Here is a 25037-nt window from a genome sequence, read left to right on the forward strand (position 1 = left end):
CTTAATACCAGCAATGCACTTGGGTCGTCCCTTCCACATTTTTACTCTTGATCTCAAAGGAGTACCTGATTTTAATCTTTGATCTTTTTGTTTTTTCTTTTGATAAGAGAGGTTTATCAACACTTAGTACATTCAGCAGTTTTAATAGTATCAGAACTTAACAGATGAGTAACATTATTCTAATTTGTGACTTAGTAATAAGATATACAAAGTAAACTTAACTAAGCTCAGTTATCAGAATTTGCTAGTGTCATAAGATTTCCACTGAAATAATTACTTCTTCCATGGAATCATTTTGTTTATTGAAGACTACTAGGTCAGTATCTAGCACAGTTATCCTCATAGGATTGAATAAGTACTAGAACAAACATATCACTTATCATAGTTTAAAAACATATATCAGACAACAGTCAGTACTTAAAGACATTTATCAATTAAGCACAGAATACACAATGAGATTAATTCTGTAAATACTGAACATAAAGTCTGATAACACAGAACAAGTCTAAGCAGATTTAGAGAAAGAACCTGAAACCATTCCAAGTTCATTTACCAATCTTGTAAAATTAGCTTCACATAATGGTTTTGTGAAGATATCTGCCAACTGTTGATCTGTGGGAACAAAATGCAATTCCACTGTACCTTCATCCACATGTTCCCTGATGAAATGGTACCTGATGCTGATGTGCTTTGTCATTGAATGTTGAACTGGATTACCTGTCATAGCAATAGCACTTTGATTATCACAGTAAATAGGGATTTTGAAATATGTTAACCCATAATCCAGTAACTGATTCTTCATCCAGAGAATCTGTGCACAACAGCTTCCTGCAGCAATATACTCTGCTTCTGCAGTTGATGTGGAAATTGACTTTTGTTTCTTGCTGTACCAAGAAACCAATCTGCCTCCAAGAAATTGGCAGCTTCCACTTGTGCTTTTCCTGTCAATTTTGCAACCTGCAAAATCTGCATCTGAGTAACCTATTAGTTTAAAATCTGATTCTCTAGGATACCATAATCCCAGAGCAGCTGTTCCTTTAAGATACTTAAAGATTCTTTTTACAGCTGTTAAGTGAGGTTCTCTTGGATCTGCTTGAAATCTTGCACAAAGACAGGTAGCATACATGATATCAGGTCTACTAGCAGTTAGATAGAGTAGAGAGCCAATCATACCTCTATAGTCAGTAATATCTACTGATTTACCGGTATCCTTATCCAGTTTTGTTGCAGTGGCCATTGGAGTGGATGCACTTGAACAATCTTGCATTCCAAATTTCTTTAGCAAGTTTCTGGTGTACTTGGTTTGACAAATAAAAGTGCCTTCCTCATTCTGCTTGACTTGAAGGCCCAGAAAATAGCTAAGTTCCCCCATCATACTCATCTGATATCTTGACTGCATAAGTTTGACAAACTTCTTGCAAAGTTTGTCATTTGTAGATCCAAAAATGATATCATCAACATAAATCTGGACCAGAAGTAAGTCCTTTCCATGGTTGAGGTAGAACAGTGTTTTGTCTATTGTCCCTCTGTGGAATCCACTTTCCAGAAGAAACTGAGCTAAAGTCTCATACCATGCTCTAGGAGCTTGCTTAAGTCCATAAAGTGCTTTGTCAAGTCTGTAGATATAGTCTGGATGTTTGGTATCTACAAAACCTGGAGGTTGTTCAACATATACCTCTTCCTCCAATTCTCCATTGAGAAAAGCACTTTTCACATCCATTTGAAAGACAGTAAACTTTTTGTGAGCAGCATAAGCCAAAAATATCCTTATGGCTTCTAACCTAGCAACTAGTGCAAATGTTTCATCATAATCAATTCCCTCCTGTTGAGAATATCCTTTTGCAACCAGCCTTGCCTTATTCCTTGTAATTATGCCATCACTGTCAGTTTTGTTTCTGAATACCCACTTTGTACCAACAACAGATCTATTCTTTGGTCTTGGTACTAGGGTCCAGACTTTGTTTCTTTCAAATTCATTCAACTCTTCCTGCATTGCTTGCACCCAATCAGCATCTTGAAGAGTTTCTTCCACTTTCTTTGGCTCAGTCTGAGAGAGAAAAGAATTGTAAAGACACTCATTTGAAGTACCTGTTCTAGTTCTGACACCTGCATCAGGATTTCCAATTATCAAATCAGGTGTATGTGATTTTGTCCACTTCCTTGCAGATGGAAGGTTTTCTCTAGAACTGGATGCTCCCCCATGATCCATGCTATCTTCATTTTCATTTTCTGATGCTCCCCCTGAAACTATGCTCTCTGAGTTGGATTCTTCAGTATTTAGATTTTCAGCACTATCAGAACTTGGCTTATCAGAACCTGACGAATCAGAACTTGAAGAGCCAGATGCATGTTCGGATGTTTCTTGAGATGTGGTAGGATCTTGAGTATGCTCCCCCTGCATAGGTGCATCTTCTTTTAACGTAGTCACCACAGTTTCAATAACATCAGAGTTTAATCCATCAGAGTTTGCAGTATCAGGACTTAGACTGTCAGGATTTTCAGTATCAGAATATGAGTCTTCATTTTCAAATCTCAGCTGATCATGGTCAATGAAATCTTTAAGACCAGTGATCTTCTTATCATCAAAAGAGACATTGATAGATTCCATGACCACTTTTGTTCTCAAATTATAGACTCTGAAGGCTTTTGTGGAAAGTGGATATCCAACAAAGATTCCTTCATCAGCTTTTAGATCAAACTTTGATAGCTGTTCAGGATGAGTCTTGAGAACAAAACACTTGCATCCAAATACATGAAAATATTTCAGATTTGGCTTCTTTTTCTTCACCATCTCATATGGTGTTTTTCCATGCTTGTTAATGAGTGTTGCATTTTGAGTAAAACAAGCAGTCTGCACAGCTTCGGCCCAGAAATAGGTTGGAAGCTTTGCTTCTTCAAGCATTGTACGTGCAGCTTCAACGAGAGTTCTATTCTTCCTTTCAACAACTCCATTTTGCTGTGGAGTTCCAGGAGTAGAAAATTCCTGCTTTATTCCATGGCTTTTGCAGAACTCTTCCATTATCAAATTCTTGAACTCAGTGCCATTATCACTCCTTAAAATTTTCACAGAATCTTTGACCATTTTATCCAGCTGTTTGACATAATCAATCAAGATAGATGCAGTTTCACTTTTTGTGTGCAAGAAATACACCCATGTGTATCTGGTGAACTCATCCACTATGACCAACGCATACTTCTTCTTTACAATAGACATGACATTTACTGGACCAAATAGATCAACATGTATAAGATGATAAGGCTCAAGAATTGATGAATCAGTCTTGCTCTTGAATGAAGATTTTCTTTGTTTGGCTTTCTAACATGAATCACAAAGACCATCAGGAGCAAATACTGTGTTTGGCAATCCTCTCACAAGATCTTTCTTGACCAGTTCATTTATATTGTTGAAATTTAAATGAGAGAGTTTCTTATGCCAATTCCAGCTTTCTTCAATTGATGCTCTACTTATCAGACAGATTGCAGAACCATCAGTACTTGTTGAAAGCTTAGCTTCATAAATGTTACCACGTCTGTATCCTTTCAGAACAACTTTGCCTTTAGATTTACTCACAATTTCACAGTGTTCTTCAAAGAAATCAACATGATAACCTTTGTCACAGATTTGACTTATACTCAGTAGGTTGTGTTTAAGTCCTGAGACCAGAGCTATTTGTTTAATTATGACATTTCCAAGATTGATATTGCCATATCCCAATGTTTTTCCAATGTTGCCATCTCCATAAGAAACACTTGGGCCAGCTTTCTCCATAAAGTCTGATAGCAGGGCCTTATTTCCAGTCATATGTCCTGAACATCCACTGTCCAGAACTAGAATATTTTTCCTATTGCCCTGCAATCACAAAGACCACTAATTATTAGTTTTAAGGACCCAGACTTGCTTGGATCCTTTGGCCTTATTAAGTTTGTTAACATTTGCAGCGGATTTAGCATCAGAGTTTATGTTAACATTTTTCTTAACAGAATTTACACTATCAGACTTTGAATCAGAATTTACCCTAGAAGGAACAATGGAAACTTTCTTCAAAGAAGGTTTTATTTGATAATAATCATAGTACAAACTATGATATTCCTTACAAGTATAAATGGAATGCCATAAACTACCACAATGAAAACAAGGATTTTGTGGTTTGTATCTAACAGACTGACTCTTAACTCCTGATTTTGAAGGTAAGGAGTTAATATTCTTATTCTTCCTACAAAAAGAAGCCAGATGGTTAGAACTTCCACAGTTATGACATGTTTTCCTAGGAGCATCAGGAACAGGTTTATAATCATTGCTTTTATTCACACCTTCCTTTCCATTCCTATTTTTCCTAGGTGATTTTACCTTGTTTGCATTCTTGATATCTTTCAGCTTATGCTTAAGCTGCTTCTTTGTCATTAAGCCTATGTTTACTTCAGCTGTCTTTTCCTGTTTTAGTTTGTCAGAAGTTAATTCCTCTTTAACTACTGATTTCTCATTATCAGACTTTACAGTTACAAACTTAACATGTTTTAACTTTGGCTTTTGCTTAACAACAGGCTTAATTTCTTCAGTTCCTTTATCATTCTTATTCTCTCCATAACCTAAGCCCTCTTTCTAATTTTCACTACTTAGCAAATTTTGAGTTGTTCTGCCAGAGTTAGTCCAAGTCCTGATTATCTCTCTTTCATTTTCTAACTCAGTTTTTAGAGATTCATTCATTTTTAGCACTTCATCCCTAACATAAAAAGCATCATCTCTATCCTTCTGAGTTTGATGGAATATAACTAACTCTTTTTCTAAGAAATCATTTCTTTTCTTAAAAGCAAGATTTTCAGAAGTTAATCTTTCACATGTTAAGGTTTGATCTCTATAACTAACAAACATGGTTTTAAGATATCTTCTCAACTCATTAATATCATCAGTATGAAAAGCATAAGTAGTCTGAGGTACCTTTGTTTCAGCAGCTTCAGAACTGCTCTCAGCACATTCTTTATCAGCATTTGCCATCAATGCATAGTTCTCCTCACTTTCAGAGTCTGAAGTGTCTGTCCAGCTTTTTTGCTTTGTGACAAGAGCCTTGCCTCTGTCACCCTTTACCTTCTTGCAGTCAGGAGATATGTGGCCTTTCTCACCACAGTTATAGCATTTAACATTGGTGTAATCTCCTCTGTCAGACTTTCCTCCTCTGCCTTCAGATCTTCTGAAATTCTTCTTATCAGAACTTATGCTTTTCCTGGAAAACTTCTTTCCCTTCCTGAACTTCCTATATGCAATCTTGGTGATTCCTTTCACCATAAGAGCACACAGCTTCATCATCTCCTCATCAGCATCAGTCTCAGGAAAGCTTTCAGAATCTAGTCATCATCACTCTCAGAACTTGATGACTCAGTATCAGACTTTATGAAAAGAGCTTTACCCTTGTCTTTCTTTGAGGAAGCTGCTTTGGGGAATTCTTCTTCAGCCTTAAGAGCAACTGTCCTTGACTTTCCTCCTTTCCTCTTGCTTCTTTGTTCCATCTCCAGCTCATGAGTCTTGAGCATTCCATAGATTTCGTCAAGAGTTGTTTCATCAAGATTGTAGTTGTCTCTTATTGTCGTTGCCTTCAAATCCCAGCATTCAGGAAGAGCTAACAAGAACTTAAGGTTTGAATCTTCAAGATCATACTCTTTATCAACCAATGACAAATCATTCAAAAGTTTGACAAATCTATCATATAAATCATTCAATGACTCATTAGTCTTTGAGTCAAAGTGTTCATACTCTTGAGTGAGTATTGTCTTCCCGTTCTTCTTAATTGTGTCAGTTCCCTGACACCTTATTTCCAGAGCATCCCATATCTCCTTAGCAGTTTTGAAGTTGATTACCCTGTTTGACATTACATTATCAATGGCACTATGCAGTAAGTGTCGTACCTTAGCATCCTTAGCAATTGATGCTATGTCCTCAGCAGTATAATCACTCTTCTCCTTTGGTACGGTCATTGCTGCTTCACCTGCAACTGCAACAGCGAGTTTGGTTGGTTTGTGAGGACCTTCCTTGATTCTATCCAGGTATTCTAGATCTGTTGCTTCCAGGAACATGGTCATCCTTACCTTCCATATGGGATATTCAGATGGTCTCAGTATGGGGACTCTGATGGTCTCATACCGACTCTGAATTTGTGTCTTTGGTGGTTCCTCAGTTGTGGTAGGCTTAGTTGGAGTTTCTGTGTCCGACATGATTGTGTTTGGATCTTTAACTGTATGTAAGTTAACAGATAGGCTCTGATACCAATTGTTAGGTCACACACACACTGTAGAGGGGGTGAATACAGTGTATAGTATACTCAAATCGAACTTTAAGAACTTAAGTAACAGAAAACAAACTTTATTGAAACAATAAACTCTGTTACAGTATGAAACTGTTACCTCTCAGTGATGAACAAATATCACGAGAGCTGCTAGGGTTACAATGAATAATCTTTTCTAATAATGATAACACTTATAGTGTAAACCCTATGTCTGTGTTTATATACTACACAGTTACAAGATAATCGCTAATTGATATGGAATATAATTCTGCTTCCTAAAATATATCAATCAGATATCTTTTCTTCCAAGTATTCCATTCTTCACGGAATTCCTTCTTCATGCATATCTCTTCTTATGTTTATCTCGATCTTCTTTCCTTTAATCAGCTACTGTCCTTATCTGATTGTCCTTCAGCACTTAAGTTCTGATATCTATCTTCTGATGATTATCTCCTGATAATATAAGTACTGATATCCTTAAGTCCTGACTTCCAGTATAAGTACTGATCAACAGTTAAGTACTGATTTATCCTGTTCACGTAAGATCTGAAAGCTAAACATAAAACATATTAGCCATGACATTATCAAATATATCTAACAGCCACTGCAACTAAGCTTGAATTAAAAACTACTGAAAAATCTGTGGATATTTCAAGTTATAGGGGCATGGTTGGCTCACTTCTGTACTTAGCAGCTAGTAGGCCAAATATAATGTTTGCTACATGTCTTTGTGCTATATTTTAGGCTAATCCTAGAGAATCTCACTTAGTATCTATTCAGAGAATTTTTCAGATATCTCAAGGGAACACCAAAACTTGGCATTTGGTACCCTAGAGATTCTGGTTTTGATCTAACTGGTTATTCAGATGCAGATTATGCAGGTTGCAGAATTGATAGTACAACAGGAATCTGTAAATTTCTAGGAAACAAGCTTGTGTCCTGGTTCAGTAAAAAGCAAAATTCAGTTTCTACTTCTACAGCTGAAGCTGAATATATTGTTGTTGGCAGTTGCTGCTGCAAGTGGAAAGAATTCCTATTTTCTGTGATAACACAAGTACAATTTCCATCACTGAAAATCCAGTACAACATTCAAGAACAAAGCACATAGACATCAAGTACCACTTCATAAGGGAACATATAATGAATGGTACTGTGGAACTACATTTTGTTCCAAGTGAAAAGCAACTTGCAGATATATTTACCAAGCCACTGGATGGATCCACCTTTTCAAGGTTGGTAAGTGAGTTAGGTATGCTTAATTACTCTTGAATCTTTTCAGATAATTTGCAAGTTGTGATGCAGCTAGAAATTTAATTGATTTTTCAGTCTTGGATAAAATTTTGGCTAAGTCAAAATTTACATCTCGACGGATGATCATTATCCATCGAGTTTGATCATCCGTCGGTATACAATTTGTTAATAAAAATCAATTATTTTTCTGGAATATTTTATGTATCGACAAATAACTGATTTATCCCCATCCGTCGAATTGTCTTATTCTTAGCCGTTGATTCCCTGAACATTATCCATCGAGTATACTTACAGTTTGTAAGCATAACACGGTGGATAATTGATAGAATTTTTACAGTTTATTTTTAAACGGTTATTTTGGGCAATTCTGATTGGTTACTTTATTTTACTTTATTATTTTCAACATTTATTTTTGAGATAGTATAAAAGCATAATTCATTTTCATTGCTTTTCTTTTATCATTCTCAAATCATCTGCTCTAACTTCTTTCTTTCTCAAAAGCACTTACTCTCTCTTTCTGCAAGTTTTTACTCTCTAACAATGGCACCAGTCATCAAGATCATGTCTCAAACTGGATTATCTATGAGAAGACAACTTCACGGCTTTAGTGAACAAGGGGATTCAGCAGTCTGGGGACTACCACAAAATGATGGATTTTGTGAAGAACTATAAACTCAATTATGCCATGCTGGAATCACCCACCATTTACTGTGAGATTGTTGAAGAAATGTGGACGAAGGCAACATACAACTCAACTGATAAGACTATCACTTTCACTATTAAAGGTAAGAAATTTCGTGTAAATAGTGATATTGTTAAAGCATGTTTCAAAATTCCTGATAATACTGTAACTTCTCCACACACAGACACTGACATTGTTAATATGCTTAATTCCATGGGCTATGCACTCTCTACTTCTAAATTAAGTGAAATTAGGAGGTTGGGTCTTAGGAAGGAATGGAGTTATCTGTGTGATGTAGTTACTAAGATATTTTCTGGTAAAATTAGCAATTTTGATTCAGTTAATATCTCTATGCTCAACATGCTTTACATGCTAGTAACTGATAAAATTTTCAACTTTAGTGATCTTGTCATATTTGAGTTGAGGTTTAAGTTAGGGGAGCTACATAAGAGGGGTAAAAATGTTTACTATGCTAGATTTTTAATGATGCTTGCTAACCACCTCTCTGAGGATATTGTGCTTGAGAACCCAACCAAAAAATTAGATTGTTGGGTTCAAGAAAGGAGAATCATTGCAGATTTGAACAGGGCAGACCATCACAAAGAGGTGCCACTCTTCTATTTTCCAGTTATAGAGGCACCTCAGGTAAGTGAGGTAATTTCAACTGTCTCTACTCTTCCAACCTCACAAACTTCTTTGAATTCTAGTATAGCTATGACAACTGTGTCATTGACCCAATAGTTGCCTACCCAAGCTACCAATTCCAAAATTTCAAAAACAAAGACAAAGAAAGCCCCCTCTGGTGTCTCTCAAAAGATGCCGGTTATAAAATCCACCAAACCTAAAGAGGGGAGTGTGAAGGTGGGTAAGAAAGGTGAGGGACAGGGTGAACATCAAAGAAACCCTATGGATAAGGTTGGAGAGGTGAGTATTTTCCATCCTAGTCACACTGCAGTTTCCCAACAAACTGCAGTGCTTAATAAGGCTATAAGCTCACTACTAGTTGCATCCTCCCAAAAGGATGTGACTATTGAACATAGCTCTCAGCCAAGAGCACATGCCAAAAGGGTAAAGGACACATGCTCACCCCAAACCTACACTAGAAAGAAGAAATCAAAGACCCTTGGGGATGCACAGGGTTCACACTGTGCAAACTGGCGCTAAATATACAGTCACTGCACCTTCTCAAAGTCAGGTTGATGTGGCTCCAATAAATGTGGAGTCACAGCCAAAATCTCTAATAATAGAAGCACCTGAAACACCAAATTCTCCCACACACTCTTTGGATGTTGACATGATAATCACATCACTTCCAAATTCTCCATCTTTAACTCTCATGGAGAAGCCAAAAATCCAAGCAAGTGAGCATCATCTTCTAGATGATTTGTTGGCTCACTTGCCATTTCTTTCTGAGACTGTTGAGACATTTGTGCCAAAATTTTCATCAATATGCACAGAGTCCACAATAGTCTCCACTCCAAACTCATTTATTTCTACTCTCTCGATGGATATTGTTCATCCGTCGAGTAGTGATTGTATCCCAACGGATGTGCCTAACAGCAGTCATCCACCGGTTAGCAAAATTACTACCCCGATGGATATTCCTTATCCGTCGAGTGTCTCTGTGCAACTTCAAATTTCATTAATTATTACAAGTGCAGAAGACTTAGTAGTAGTGTAATCACTCCTAGGAATGAGGGAAGGGAGTGAACTGAGTGAGAGTCTGGGTTACTCTCAAGAAAAAGGAGAGGAAACGAGTGAACCAATACAGTCCATTTCTTCAGGACTGGAAAAAGTGGGTGTGAGGAGTCCCACCTTAGATGGTGAAGGTGAGGGTGGGGAGCCAAGGTGAGACCTTGATGCAACAAAATAGAGATCAAGAGATAAATGCAGGTACAGGAGTGATAAGGATGGAAACCATTGCAAGTGAGTCAATGAATGTCAATGATGCAGAAAGGGAAAGGCTATTTCAGCAAGAATTTCAAGCTGTTATAGATACTATTTCCCTGGATTCTAAGATATTTACTCACCCTGCGACAGCTTACCAAACTCTAGCTGTACAGGGTAATGAGGAGGCTGAACGATTGCTGAACTTGGTGCATACTACACAATCTTTACAAAGAGCAAAGGATGCAATCACTGCTATGCCTTCCAACATTGGTAGTGATCTTGAACTGGATGAAACTTCTTTTGGGGATGCTGGTGGGGATGATGAGGAAGACAACATGAGCATAGGGGGAGATGCAGATGTTCCTGCCTGGATGCTAACAAAAGAATGCTCCTACTCACATCTCCAATCAACACTATTCAAGCTAATTCATGACACCCAAGCAGCCATTCAGGCATCTACTAATGCCAAAATAAAGAAGCTACTCACAGCACATCTTGAAGCACTCCAGCTGCATAAAATTCAAGCCCTCCAATATAGTTAGAGTGTGGATGCAATCAAGCAAGAAATTTCTGAAGTCAAGCAAGATGTCATAGAAAGGATGGATGCTAGACTCCCTACAACCACCATGACTGAAATTGTTCAAAAGCTAAGGAAGGAGACTGATCTCAATAGGAAAGTTGAGGCCATGGACCCAAGAATATCTGCTATAGAGAAGTCAATGACCAAGATACTTAACAATCAAGAAACTCAAACTGCACTACTCTAACAGTTGGTGGCTGCTCAACTCCCTCCCACACAACTTGATGATAATAAAAAGGGGGAGAAAGGCTTAAGTGAGGGGGAGAAACAACTTAATATTCAAGTTAGCAAAGTAAATGTTCCTACAATTGCTTTCACCGAGCCACCAACTAAAGACAACATTGATCTAATTAATGAAGCAGCAGCCACATTGAGAGCAGCTGAAAAGAAGTAGTTGAGCCCAATCAACCGGGAGAAAATTGATGAGGATATTTAAAAGAGGTTTGGGCTAGAAAATTTTCAGGAATTGATCTTCCAATTTCTTTTTATCAAAGTCCACTTTTCTCTTTGCATAAAATTTGTATCTAAAACTTTTTCTCTGCTGTGATTCTTCTTACATTTTCAGTTCCTTAGATTCGGTGGTTTCAGATGATTGTTCAGGAATTTGTTATGTTGGTTTCACAGCTTATAGCTTGGCCAAGTTAGCAGCTTGCTCTTTCTTTTGTTTAGCCTTTTTAGCATATAGAGCAGCTTGCTTCTTTTCTTGCTTCAATCTTGCCTTTTGTTCTCTCTTTGCTTCAGCAAATTGAGGATGTCCAGCCACCACCCAAATTTCTTTACCATTCCTGAAAATTTTAACAATTCTCCTTTTTAAAGCTGAATCAGCTGGATCCTTGTAGAAGGAAATGGATCTTGACAACAGTTTCTTCTCATTAGGCTTAGGTGTCTCATACACTGTGTCTAAAGGGTTCTTTAGTGAGTTTCTTGGATAATTCACCCTTGGCTTCAAAAGTACTACAACCTTTGGAGATTTGATGCAAGATGGTTGTCCTCTTTCCAGATAGTTCATGCTCATTTCATTCACAGAGATTTGCCTGACTTAAGAGCGATGAATGGATGACTTTTCTGGCTTCTTTGCTAGCCCAAACTTCTTTTGAATGTCCTCATCAATCTTCTCCCAGTTGATTGGTTTCAACTGCTCCTTTTCAGCTGCTCTTAAATTGGCTGCTGCTTCATTTATCAGATCAATGCTATCTATGGCTGGTGGCTTGTGAAAGTAATTGAAGGCACAATTACTTTGCTAACTTCAATATTGAGCACTTTTTTCTCCCCCTCACTCTTAGAATTCTCTTTCTCCCCCTTTTTATTATCAGCAAGTTGAGTAGAGGAGGTCTGTGCAACCACCAGTTTCTGAAGCAAGTCTGTCTGTTGTGCTTGGTGTAGATGAATTGCTGTTAGAGATGCTTCCATTGCTGACATTATTGTATCTAAGGCATCTATCTTTGAGGTAAGATCAGAATTCTTCCTGAGTTGTCTCTTGATTTCAAGCATTGTAGCTTCTGGAAGTTTAGAGTCCATCTTATCAGAAATGGCCTTTTTCATCTCATCAATATCACCTTTGATAGTGTTGACATCTCGAGCATGTTGAAAACCTTGAATTTATTGTAGTTGCAGAGAAGCAAGATGTGCTTGAAGGAGCTTTTTGGTATTGGCATTTGTGGTGGTTTGAAGAGCAGAGTTTGTCTGATTGATGAGTTGAATCAGGGTTGTCTTGAAGTAGTGTTCATCACAATGTTTTGAAAATGCCCAAGATGGCATGCCTGATCTTGAACTAGAACCTACTTCTCCCACTATGTCCAATGGCTCTTCTTCACTATCTCCACCTTCACCTCCAAAGAAATCTTCTGAACCACCAGTCTCATAATCAACATCACCAGCTGTAGAGGGCAAAGCTGTGATGGCATCCTTAGCCCTTAGCATTGACTGTGTGGTGTGCACCAAGTTAAGCATCCTTTCTGCATTGTCATTGCCCTGTTCAGCTAGAAGTTGATATGCTGGAACAGGGGGAGTAAATGTCTCAGCATCAAGGGAGGTAGATTCTATAACAGCTTGAGGTTGCTGAGATAGTCCCTCCCTGTCTACATCTTGGACATTCATTAACTCACTTGCAATGACATCCACCCTTATGGCTCCTGTACCTGCATTTCTCTCATAATCTCTCTTTTGTTGCATCAACGTCTCACCTTGGATCCCCACCCTCACACCCTCACCTTCACCATCTAAGGTCGGACTCCACACACTCTCTTTTGCCAATCCTGAAGAACTGGATTGCATATTTTCAATCTTTTCCTCTTCTTTTTCCTGAGAGCAACCCAAACTCTCACTCATAACACTCTCTTCCCTCAATCCTAGGAGTGATTGTACTACTACTAAGTCTTCTGCACTTGAAATAATTGATAAAATTTGAAGCTCTGCAGAGACACTCGACGGATGAGGGATATCCGTCGGGTTAGCAGTTTGACTATCCGATGGATAACTGCTGTTAAGCTTATCCGTTGGGATACAATCACTACTCGATAGATGAACAATATCCATCGAGAGAGTAGGAATAAATGAGTTAGGAGTGGAAACTATTGTGGACTCTGTGCAGATTGATGAAAATTTTGTCACAGATGTCTCAACAGTTCCTGAAAGAATTTGCAAGTAAGCCAACAAATCATCCAAAAGATGATGCTCACTTGCACTAGATTTTGGCTTCCCCAACAGAGTTAAAGAAGGGGAATCAGGAATTAATGTGTTGATCATATCTACATCCAGAGAGTTTGTGGGAGAATTTGGTGTTTGGGGTGCTTCTATAACTAAAGATTTTGGTTATGACTCCACATTTATTGGAGCCATATCAAGCTGACTTTGAGAAGGTGCAATGACTGTGTCTTTAGCACCAGTTTGCACAGTGTGTGAACCCTGTGCATCCCCAAGGGTTTTTGGTTTCTTCTTTCTTGTATAGGGTTGGGGTGAATTTATGTCCCTTACCCTTTTGGCCTGTGCTCTTGGCTGTGAGCTTTGTTCAATAGTCACATCCTTTTGGGAGGATGCAACTAGTAATGAGCTTATTTCCTTATTAAGCACTGCAGTCTGTTGGGAAACTGCAGTGTGGCTAGGCTGGGAAACACTCACCTCTCCAACCTTATCCTTAGGGTTTCTTTTATATTCACCCTGTCCCTCACCTACCTTTCCCACCTTCACACTCCCCTCTTTAGATTTGGTGGATTTTACAACTGGCATCTTTTGAGAGATACCAGAGGGGGCTTTCTTTGACTTGGATTTAGAAATTTTGGATTTGGCAGCTTGGGTAGGCAACTGCTAAGTCATTGATACAGTTTCCATAGCTACACTAGATTGCAAATAAATTTGTGAGGTTGGAATAGTAGAGAGATGAACTTACCTCACTTACCTGAGGTGCTTCCATTACAGGGAAATAGAAGAGTGGCACCTCTCTGTGATGGTTTGCCCTGTTCAAATCTGCAATAATTCTTCTTTTTTGAACCCAACAATCTAATTTATTGGTTGGGTTCTCAAGCACAATTCCCTCAGAGAGGTGGTTAGCTAACATCATAAAAAATCTAGCATAGTAAACATTTTTACCCCTCTTATTTAACTCACCTAACTTGAACCCCAACTCAAATAAAATAAGATCACTAAAGTTAAAGTACTTATCAGTTACAAGCATGTAAAGCATGTTAAGCATTGAGATATTGAGAGAATCAAAATGATTGATTTTACCAGAAAAGACCTTAATAACTACATCACATAGATAACTCCATTCTTTCCTAAGACCCAATCTCCTAATTTTACTTAACTTAGAAGTAGGGAGTGCATAGTTCATGGATTTAAGCATATTAACAATGTCAGTATCTGTGTGTGGTGGAGTTACAGTATTATCAGAAATCTTGAAACATGCTTTAATAACATCACTATTGATACATAATTCCTTACCTTTGATAGTGAGTGTGATGGTCTTATCAGTTGAGTTGTACACAGCAGTTGACCACATTTCTTCAACAACCTCACAGAAGATGGTGGGTGATTCCAGCATGGCATAGTTGAGTTTGCAGTTCTTCACAATATCCATCATTTTGTAGTAGTCACCAGACTGTTGAATCCCCTTGTTTACAGAGCCGTGAAGTTGTTCTTCTCATAGATGAATCCAGTTTGTGACATGATCTTGACTACTGGTGCCATTGTTAGAGAGTGGAAATTGCAGAGATAGAGATGATAATTGCTTTTGAGAAAGAGAGAATTTAGAGCAGATGATTTGAGAATGATAAAAGAAAAGTAATGGAAATGAATTAAGCTTTTATACTATCTCAAAAATAACTGCCAAAAATAATAAAGTAAAATAAAGTAACCAATAAGAATTGCCCAAAATAGCCGTTTAAAAATAAACTGTAAAAATTCCTTTAATTATCCGTCGTGTTATACTTATAAACTGTAAGTATACTCGATGGATAAAGTTCAGGGAATTAACGGTTAAGATTCAGACAATTCGACGGATGAGGATAAATCAGTTATCCGTCGAGTCATAAAATATTCTAGAAAAATAATTGATTTTATTAATAAAAAAAGTATACCGACGGATGATCAAACTCGATGGATAACGATCATCCGTCGAGATGTAAATTTTGACTTAGCCAAAATTTCATCCAAGACTGAAAAATCAATTAGATTTCTGGCTGCATTACAACTTGCAAATTATCTGAAAAGATTTAAGAGTAATTTAGCATACCTAACTCACTTACCAACCTTGAAAAGGTGGATTCATCTAGTGGCTTGGTAAATATATCTGCAAGTTGCTTTTCACTTGGAACAAAATGTAGTTCCACAGTACCATTCATTACATGTTCCCTTATGAAGTGGTACTTGATGTCTATGTGTTTTGTCCTTGAATGCTATACTGGATTTTCAGTGATGGTAATTGCACAGGTGTTATCACAGAAAATGGGAATTCTTTCCACTTACAGACCATAGTCTAGCAATTTATTTTACATCCACAAAATCTGTGCACAGCAACTACCAACAGCAATATATTCAGCTTCAGCTGTAGAAGTATAAACTGAATTTTGCTTTTTACTGAACGAGGACACAAGCTTGTTTCCTAGAAATTGACAGGTTCCTGTTGTACTTTTTTTTATCAATTCTACAACCTGCATAATTTGCATCTGAATAACCAGTTAGATCAAAACCAGAATCTCTAGGGTACCAAATGCCAAGTTTAGGTGTTCCCTTGAGATATCTGAAAATTTTCTTAATAGCTACTAAGTGAGATTCTCTAGGATCAACCTAAAATCTAGCACACAAACATGTAGCAGACATTATATCTGGCCTACTAGATGTTAAGTACAGAAGTGAGCCAATCATGCCCCTATAACTTGAAATATCCACAAACTTTTCAGTAGTGTTTAATTCAAGCTTAGTTGCAGTGGCCATGGGAGTTTTTGCAGATGTGCAATCCATTAGATCAAACTTCTTTAAAAGATCATAAATGTATTTAGTTTGACTAATGAATATTCCACCACTAACCTGCTTAACTTGAAAACCAAGAAAGTAAGTTAGTTCTCCCATCATACTCATTTCATACTTACTTTGCATCAATTTGGCAAACTTTTTGTAAAGTTTTTCATCTGTAGAGCCAAAAATAATGTCATCTACATAAATTTGAACAAGTATACTAGAGCCATTAACATTTCTAAAGAAAAGTGTTTTGTCTACAGTACCTCTAGTGAAGTGATTCTCTAAAAGAAACTTTAACAAAGTGTCATACCAGGCTCTAGGTGCTTGCTTCAGTACATAAAGTGCTTTCAAAAGATAGTAAACATATTCTGGAAAATTTGGATCTTCAAAACCAGGAGGCTGACTCACATAGACTTCCTCTTCCAAATTTTCATTCAGAAAGGCACTTTTGACATCCATTTGATAGACTTTGAAATTGGCATGGGCTGCATAGGCTAAGAAGATTCTGATGGCTTCAAGTCTTGTAACAGGAGCAAATGTTTCATCAAAATCTATTCCTTCTTGTTGGCAATAGCCCTTAGCAACCAATCTAGCTTTGTTCCTGACTACTATGCCATTTTCATCCATCTTGTTTCTGAATACCCATTTGGTGTCTATTGGATTCTTTCCATTAGGCTTGGGCACCAGCTTCCATACTTTATTCCTCTCAAATTGGTTTAGCTCCTCCTGCATAGCTAAAATCCAATCAGGATCCATTAAAGCTTCTTCTACCTTCTTTGGTTCTTCCTTAGAAAGAAAGCTGCTGTATAGACATTCTTCTTGAGTTGCTCTCCTTGTTTGAACTCTAAAAGATACATCACCAATGATGGGCTCAAAGGGGTGATCCTTTGTCCATTTCCTTTGTTGAGGTAGATTAGCTCTAGATGAAGAGGCCTCATTGTTGTCTTGATGTGTGATTGAGTTTTGATTATTAGAAACTCTCCCTGAGTTAATGGATCTTTGATATGAGAAAGGAGAGCTTTCTGTAGGTGAAAGGCATATGTCATAGCCTATTTGTTTATTCGAGGATTTAACTCAACTCAAATAATGATGTAACAAGTAAATAGTGGTCCTATCGTCCGAGAGATCTCTCATAGTAACATATGTCAAAGGATTAAGTAACATTGTTCTTCTACAGACTTGATGACTTAATTCACTGGAAGAAGCTCAAGAAATTGATCAAGCCTCAGTGATATAAATCAAGATTGTGGATTTCATCAAGTGACAGAGATCTCGTCAGGTTATCAATTAATTACAAGGATTTAGTCTGAAGAAAATCAAGAGTATCAAGGTCAAGGCATGAAGAAATGTCACGGAAGTTAGTCACTCATGAACCAGACAGTACATCGAGTGTCAGCATTGAAGTGGTGAAATTGATTCATAATTGACAGTGACTTTCAGAAGATTTTCAGAAGAAGGGTTGTTGTTCAAGAGTAGTATTAATTCTCTATTAATTAATTAAGTCGTATAATTTAATTAAGAAAATAAATTAAATCTGCAAAGATTAATTTATTGATTAATTGAATTAATTGATTAATTAATTCTGAATTAATATTATGTATTTTCAGAATTGATTTTGAATTAATATTCTATATTAATTCAGCAAGACTATCTTTTGTATTAGCAAGACAATCGGTATGACAATCAATAGTCATACCAAAAGTGATGCCAGTTCATTTGATTGTCTTGCCAGTTCAAATGGATTGTCTTGCCGAAAGTCTTTCTAGTTCAAATGAATTGTCTTGCCAGTTCAAATGGATTGTCTTGCCGAAAGTCTTTCTAGTTCAAATGAATTGTCTTGTCGAAAGTCTTTCTGGATCAGGTGGACTGTTTTGTTTACTTAACAACAACAGCTGATTTTTCAACAGAGCGTATGCATTGAATATCAAATTCAGAAGAACACAGAACAAAAGAAACCTGCAGAGAACTTATTGCAAATTCACAGATCATTTATTTCTAGTATTTATTGTTAAATCTAATCCAGTAGAAATCCTTTTCTTGTTCTTGTGTAACTATCTAGCGGATCGAAATCTCTAGAACTTAATCTCAAATCGCTTTTAGCATTTGATCTTTTTATTGCAAAAATAGAAAAAGTTCATGTCGAATTTATTCTAGATTTGTAATAATTGATTTGAGATTAATCCCTTGTAAATGATACCGTTGTTGTAACACCTTTCAAGTTTAATAATAGTTTTATTTAACTTGAATTTTGTTTCACTTTTTTATTCTGCATTTTATTCGATTAAACGGTATTATTTGTATTCAACCCCCCTTCTACAAACATATTGAGACCTAACAATTGGTATCAGAGCCTTCTGATTAACGAACAAATCAAGATCCTAGACTTTTATGATTCTTTCACTCCTTGAATTTTTATTTACTCAAAAATTCATAATGACTACACAAAAAGTTGGAACCGTTAAAATTCCACTATTCGATAAAGAAAATTATGTTATGTGGAAGAAGAAGATGCTATTATTTTTACAAGTTGCAAATTCCAAATATCTGGAAGTGTTAAAGAAGGGTCCAAAAATTCCGATGGTTATTGAACCAGAGGTAATAGAAAATGATGTGGTGATTACCAAAGCTAGAACTTATGTGAAAGATCCTTAGGATTTTTCTCCTGCTGAAAAAGAAGAAACCTTCCTGGATGCTAGCCTTCAATTAATTTTAGTAGATTCCCTTGATCCCTTGATGAATAGACATGTGATGAACTGTAAAGATTCCAAACACATCTGGGAGACTATTGAGGTGATTAATGAAGGCACAGAGGAAGTTAGGGAGAACAAGTTAGAAATCCTAACCTCTGAGTATGAATACTTTAAATCCAATCCAGGAGAAGGAATCACTGAAGTGTTTGAGAGGTACAATGCATTGATCAACAACCTGAACATTAATGGTAAATACTATTCCATCAGGGAGGTCAACAAAAAGTTCCTTTTAACACTGCCAACTCATCTCGAACATAGAATCACTGCCAGAAGAGAAGCAAGAGATCTGAGTGAGATTTCTTGGGAAAGGCTCTATGGTGTTTTAAAGACTTATGAGTTGGAGCAGATTCAGCAGAAGGAAGTCTACGGGAAAGGAAGAGTGGTCAGCACGTCTACTGCTCTAGTAGCTGAAGAACAACAACAACAACCACAATATCAACAACAATCTCAACAGTCAGAAAGAATGGTATAGTCTTCCAAGGTTGAAGAAAATATGATAGTAGCAGAATTTGATCCTCCTACTACAAATCAATCAGGAGATGATTTTTATTCCTTGGAAGAACTGGAGCAATTGGAGGATGAGTCAATGGCCCTGATTGTCAAGAGATTCTCAAATGTCAGATTCAAAAGGAATCCCAAGTTCAAGTACAAGTCCAACTACAACAGATTCCAGAAAGGTGGATCTTCATCCTCTAACATCAGCTGTGGTGGGTACAAAACATGGATGGTTGATCGAAGCACCATTCGATGCTTCAACTACAATAAGTTGGGACACTTTGCTACATAATGCAGGAAGCCAAAACAAGTTAGGAAGAACTCTTATGATTCTAATCAGAAGAGTAAATCTGAAAGGGCTTACCTGGCAAAGGGAAGAAGCTGGGATGATACTGACAGTGAAGATGAAGAAGTTGGGAACCTTGCTCTCATGGCTAGTGATGCAAACACCTCATCGTCAAGAAAAGAGGTAAAATTTATTGATGCTGAATTAGTTTATCATCTAGGAGGTTCCTTAGATTGTGCTCGTCGCGATAATGAAATGTTAAATCAACAAATCAAAGACCTTGAGAAAGAGGTCAATGAATTAAGATTTGTGCACATTAATCAAGATAAATTAAAAGAACAAGTATCTTTTCTAGAGAATAGAGTTGACTGTTATAGACAACTCGAAACTATTCTCAAAGACAAGATCACCGGTCTTGAGGCTAAGGTTAAAGCTTACTTTAATTCTTGTTCGAAGTCCAAAGAGTTTTACAATAAGCAAGCTGTTAATCAAACATCTGGAATAGGTTATGATTACAATGTTGCTATTGGAAAATTAGGCATAAACTCCCCTCCTCATGTCTGTGCTAAATGCAGGGAAGTACCACATGTGCTTAAGGGTGTTGATGAACCCCTCTATAAAGAATCAATTGCTGAACCATTTGATGAGACCTCATTTATTATTCAAGAAGAAATCCGTGCTGAAGATCATGCTAATGAGAAAGCTGTTTCCAAGTCAAGTGTGTTAAAGGTTTCAGTCAAAGTTGTGAAAGCAACTGAGACTAACTCAGACACACATGAGTTGGATAACATAAATGCCATGTTTACCATGCACAAGTTGCCTATTGTTAATTCCTCTCATAAAGCATGTGGTGTTCCTGATTGTATGTCTTGTGCTTTTAATTTGATGTATTCTTATTTTAATGGTAAGCATGTTTCTAATGATAAGACTACTCCTCGTCAGCATATGAATAATTGGAAGCAAGATAGGTCTAAGACTGCTAGTCCTCCTAAAGCTAGAAAGGAGACATTTATGCCTAAGCCTAAACAGAAATTTGTCAAGGCTGTTAACAAGGTCAAATGTCCAGTCATTGAGAAAGTTGAGAACATTAAAATTAAGAATGTTGTTTTGCCTGATAAAGGCCAATTTTACAAGTATACCGGACCCAGCCAAGCTTAGGTTCCGAAGAAGGTCTAATCCATTTGTATTGCAGGGCATTAAACAGGTACAACCGGTAGTGTGGATTCTTGACAGCGGATCGTCAAGACATATGACCGGAGATAGAGACCTGCTATCAAATGTGGTTGAGAAAGCTGGCCCAGTGGTTACCTTTAGAGATAACAGCAAAGGTTTAACCGAGGGATATGGCTGTTTGCTAGCTGGAAATGTTATCATTGAAAATGTGTATATTGTGCAAGGACTTGAACACAATCTGCTTATTCGACAACGGCTACAATGTTTTATTCGACGAGCTGAAGTGTCAGATTCTGCACAAGAAAAATGAAAAACTCTCTTTGATGGGAATTCGGAAAGGAAATCTGTTCGTAGCTGACATGAACTCTGGAAGCAATCCTGAAGTCAATTGTTTCTATGCAAAGGCATCGTCTGATGAGAGTTGGCTATGGCACAAGAGACTTTCTCATCTCAATTTCAAAACAATGAATTCTCTTGTCAAAAGAGAATTGGTCAGAGGTCTGCCTCAGCTGGAATTCTCCCCAGAAGGACTGTGTGAGGCTTGCCAGAAAGGAAAGTCAAAGAAAGCAAGTCACAGAGGCACTGACACATCCTCCATAACTGGTGTTCTGTAATTATTGCACATGGATTTATTTGGACCAGTTAATGTCCTTTCGATGTCAAAGAAGTGTTACTATCTTGTGATAGTTGATGACTATTCCAAGTATACGTGGGTTTTATTCCTTCACTCTAAGGATGAAACACCACAAGTTGTGATTGATCATATCAAGTTGATCGAGTTAGATTCTAATGTCCCTGTTAGAGCAATAAGGTCAGATAATGGAACAGAATTCAAGAATTCACTTCTCAATGGATTCTGTACAGACAAAGGGATTACCAGACAATTTTCAGCTCCTAGAACCCCTCAGCAAAATAGAGTGGTAGAAAGGAAGAATCGTACATTGATTGAAGCTGCAAGAACGATGTTAAGTGAATCAGGTCTTCCAATGTACTTTTGGGCTGAAGCTGTCAATACTGCATGTTATACTCAGAATCGAACTCTAATCAACAAAGACTTCATGAAAACTCCTTATGAGATTTTGAATGAACAGAAACCTTCTATCAAATACTTTCATGTATTTGGTGCCAGATGCTTCGTGCTCAAGGATGGAGATGATCGTCGTGGTAAATTCGAGGCAAAGGCATATGAGGGTATTTTTGTTGGATATGGAAGAAAATCATACAGGGTGTATATCATTGATCAACACAAAGTAACTGAAAGTGTCAATGTTACCTTTGATGATACTAAACTCCCTAGTATCCAAACTGAAGATCCTTCTGAAAAACTGAAGTTTGATGACATGTCAGATTCAGAATCAGAACATGATCAAGAACCTGAGGTTTTTACTGGTGAAGAACCTGTTAATCATGATGATACTCAAGGTAATGGTGATGGAAACTTTGGAAATAATGGAGATACCACTGCTACTGACGGAGAATCTTCAAGTCAACATGGCAACAACTCAGGGGGAGATGTTGAGGGATCAACTAGTAGGATACAACATCCCAATGAATTTCAAGGTGAATCATCAAGATCAAATCTTCCAAGACAGACTATCTGGAATAAAGCTCATCCTTTTGAGTTGATTATTGGTGATCCAGATGTTGGAGTCAGAACTAGACGTGCTACTCAAAATGAGTGTCTGTTCTCAGGATTTCTTTCTGAGATGGAACCTAAGAAGATTGAGAAAGCACTGACTGATCCAGATTGGGTAATTGCTATGCAAGATGAGCTCAATCAGTTTGAACATCAACAAGTCTGGAAACTGGTATCTAGACCTACACACAAGAAAGCTGTTGGTACTCGGTGGGTATTCAGGAATAAACTAGATGAAGATGGTGTGGTTACAAGAAACAAAGCAAGACTGGTAGCTAAAGGGTATTCTCAAGCTGAAGGCATTGATTATGATGAAACCTATGCTCCAGTGGCTAGACTAGAGGCCATCAGGATATTTCTGGCATTTGCAGCATTCTCTAACTTTAAAGTTTATCAAATGGATGTCAAGAGTGCCTTTCTGAATGGAAAGCTGGATGAAGAGGTATATGTAGAGCAACCTCCTGGTTCTGAAGATCCAGATCATTTGGATTTTGTCTACTTTCTTTTTAAGGTTATCTATGGACTCAAACAGTCTCCGAGAAAATGGTATGACACTCTCTCTGAATTTCTTATTGAAAATAGCTTTATTAGATGTGTCATAGACAAAACTCTCTTTTCTAAAAAGCATAAGAATGATACTATATTAGTCCAAGTCTATGCGGATGATATAATATTTGGGTCTACTAATGATAATCTCTGTAAGAGATTTGCTAAGTTAATGCACAGCAAATTTGAAATGAGCATGATGGGAGAGCTGAAGTTCTTTCTTGGATTACAAGTAAATCAAAGGTTAGATGGAACTTTTATTTGTCAATCCAAGTATCTCAAGGAACTCCTCAAAAAGTACAATCTAGAGGATTCTGCATCAGCAAGGACTCTGTCAACTACAGCTGTCAAGCTTGGACCATGTGAAAACTCCATTAAGGTAGATGTCACAAGTTACAGAGGTATGATTGGCTCGTTACTCTATATTACTGCAAGTAGACCATATATTATGTATGCTACATGCTTATGTGCAAGGTTCCAAGCGGATCCTAGAGATATTCATCTCATTGCTGTTAAACGAATCTTAAGATATCTTAAGGGAACACCAAATCTAGGTATTTGGTACCCTAAAGAATCTGGTTTTAACCTTATTGGATATACAGATTCAGATTACGCAGGAAGTGTTGTTGATAGGAAAAGCACCTCAGGGAGTTGTCAATTCCTAGGTAGCAGAATAGTCTCATGGTACATCAAGAAACAGCAAACAGTTTCAAATTCAACGGCCGAGGCTGAATATATTGTTGTTGGAAGCTGCTGTGCTCAGATCTTGTGGATTAGGAATCAGCTACGGGACTATGGCTCTGTATTGAACAAAATACCTATTCTATGTGACAATACAAGTGCAATAGCCATCACCAACAACCCTGTGCAGCATACAAGGACCAAGCACATTGACATCAGGTATCATTTTATTAGAGAGCACGTCATGAATGGTACTGTTGAACTATTTTTTGTTCCAACAGAAGAACAAATAGCAGATATTTTCACTAAACCTCTTGATGAATCCACATTTACCAAATTAGTTGGTAAATTGGGTATGTTGAATAGCTTTAGTGATTAAACTTGTGAATATCTGAAATCTGTTCTTGAGTGAATTTACAAATGAATTTTTCATAAATGAAAAATTCATTTGCAAATTTATTTTATCATTTTCCATAATTTCTTGCTTATTTCTATGTAAGTTTTAATAATCTTATCTTATTTATTTATTCAACTTGTTAATTTTAAATGTCTCAGAATATTTTATTTTCTCTAAAAATATTTTTCTATGAATTTTATTTGCTAAAATTCAAAAGAAATCTATTTTTGGACTGAAAATATAATTATCTCTGAAATATTTTAATTGTGTAAATATTTTCTGCCATATCTATATTAGTAGTTATTGTAGTTTTCTGTAATTTTTTTTATATGTTCTGTTTTTGTTAAAAACTGTTTATATTTGGTTTATAATATATATATATATATATATATATATATATATATTTGTTTGTGTTAATTTGATACTTGAATGATAATCGGCAAGACAATTGAAATTGTCTTGCTGAAAGTCATTTCAGTATATTTATATAAATATTTAATTTATTTTATACTAGAATGACAATCGGCAAGACAATTGAAATTGTCTTGCTGAAAGTCATTCCAGTACATATAAGTGTTTATTTTTAATTCAGTTTAATTTTATAACTGGCAAGACAATCGGTATGACTATTGATTGTCATGCCAGTAATAAAATTAATATCAGATATTTTTTGTTTTCTCAATTTGCCTGGTATGACAATCGAGAAGACAATCAGTATGACTTTCCTGGATTGTCATACCAGTTGTCTTCTTAACGTTTTTTTTTGTTTTGTAAATTCATTCAGTTCTTGTTTTTTCAAATTCCATCAGTTTCTTTTTTTTTCTCTCGTTTCTCTCTCTCTCTCTCTCTCTCTCTCTCTCTCTCTCTCTCTCTCTCTCTCTATATATATATATATATATATATATATATATATATATTCGATCTTAATCAAAACAACCTCCATT

Source organism: Apium graveolens, chromosome 9 (assembly GCF_009905375.1).
Source record: "Apium graveolens cultivar Ventura chromosome 9, ASM990537v1, whole genome shotgun sequence".
NCBI classification, from domain to species: domain Eukaryota; kingdom Viridiplantae; phylum Streptophyta; class Magnoliopsida; order Apiales; family Apiaceae; genus Apium; species Apium graveolens.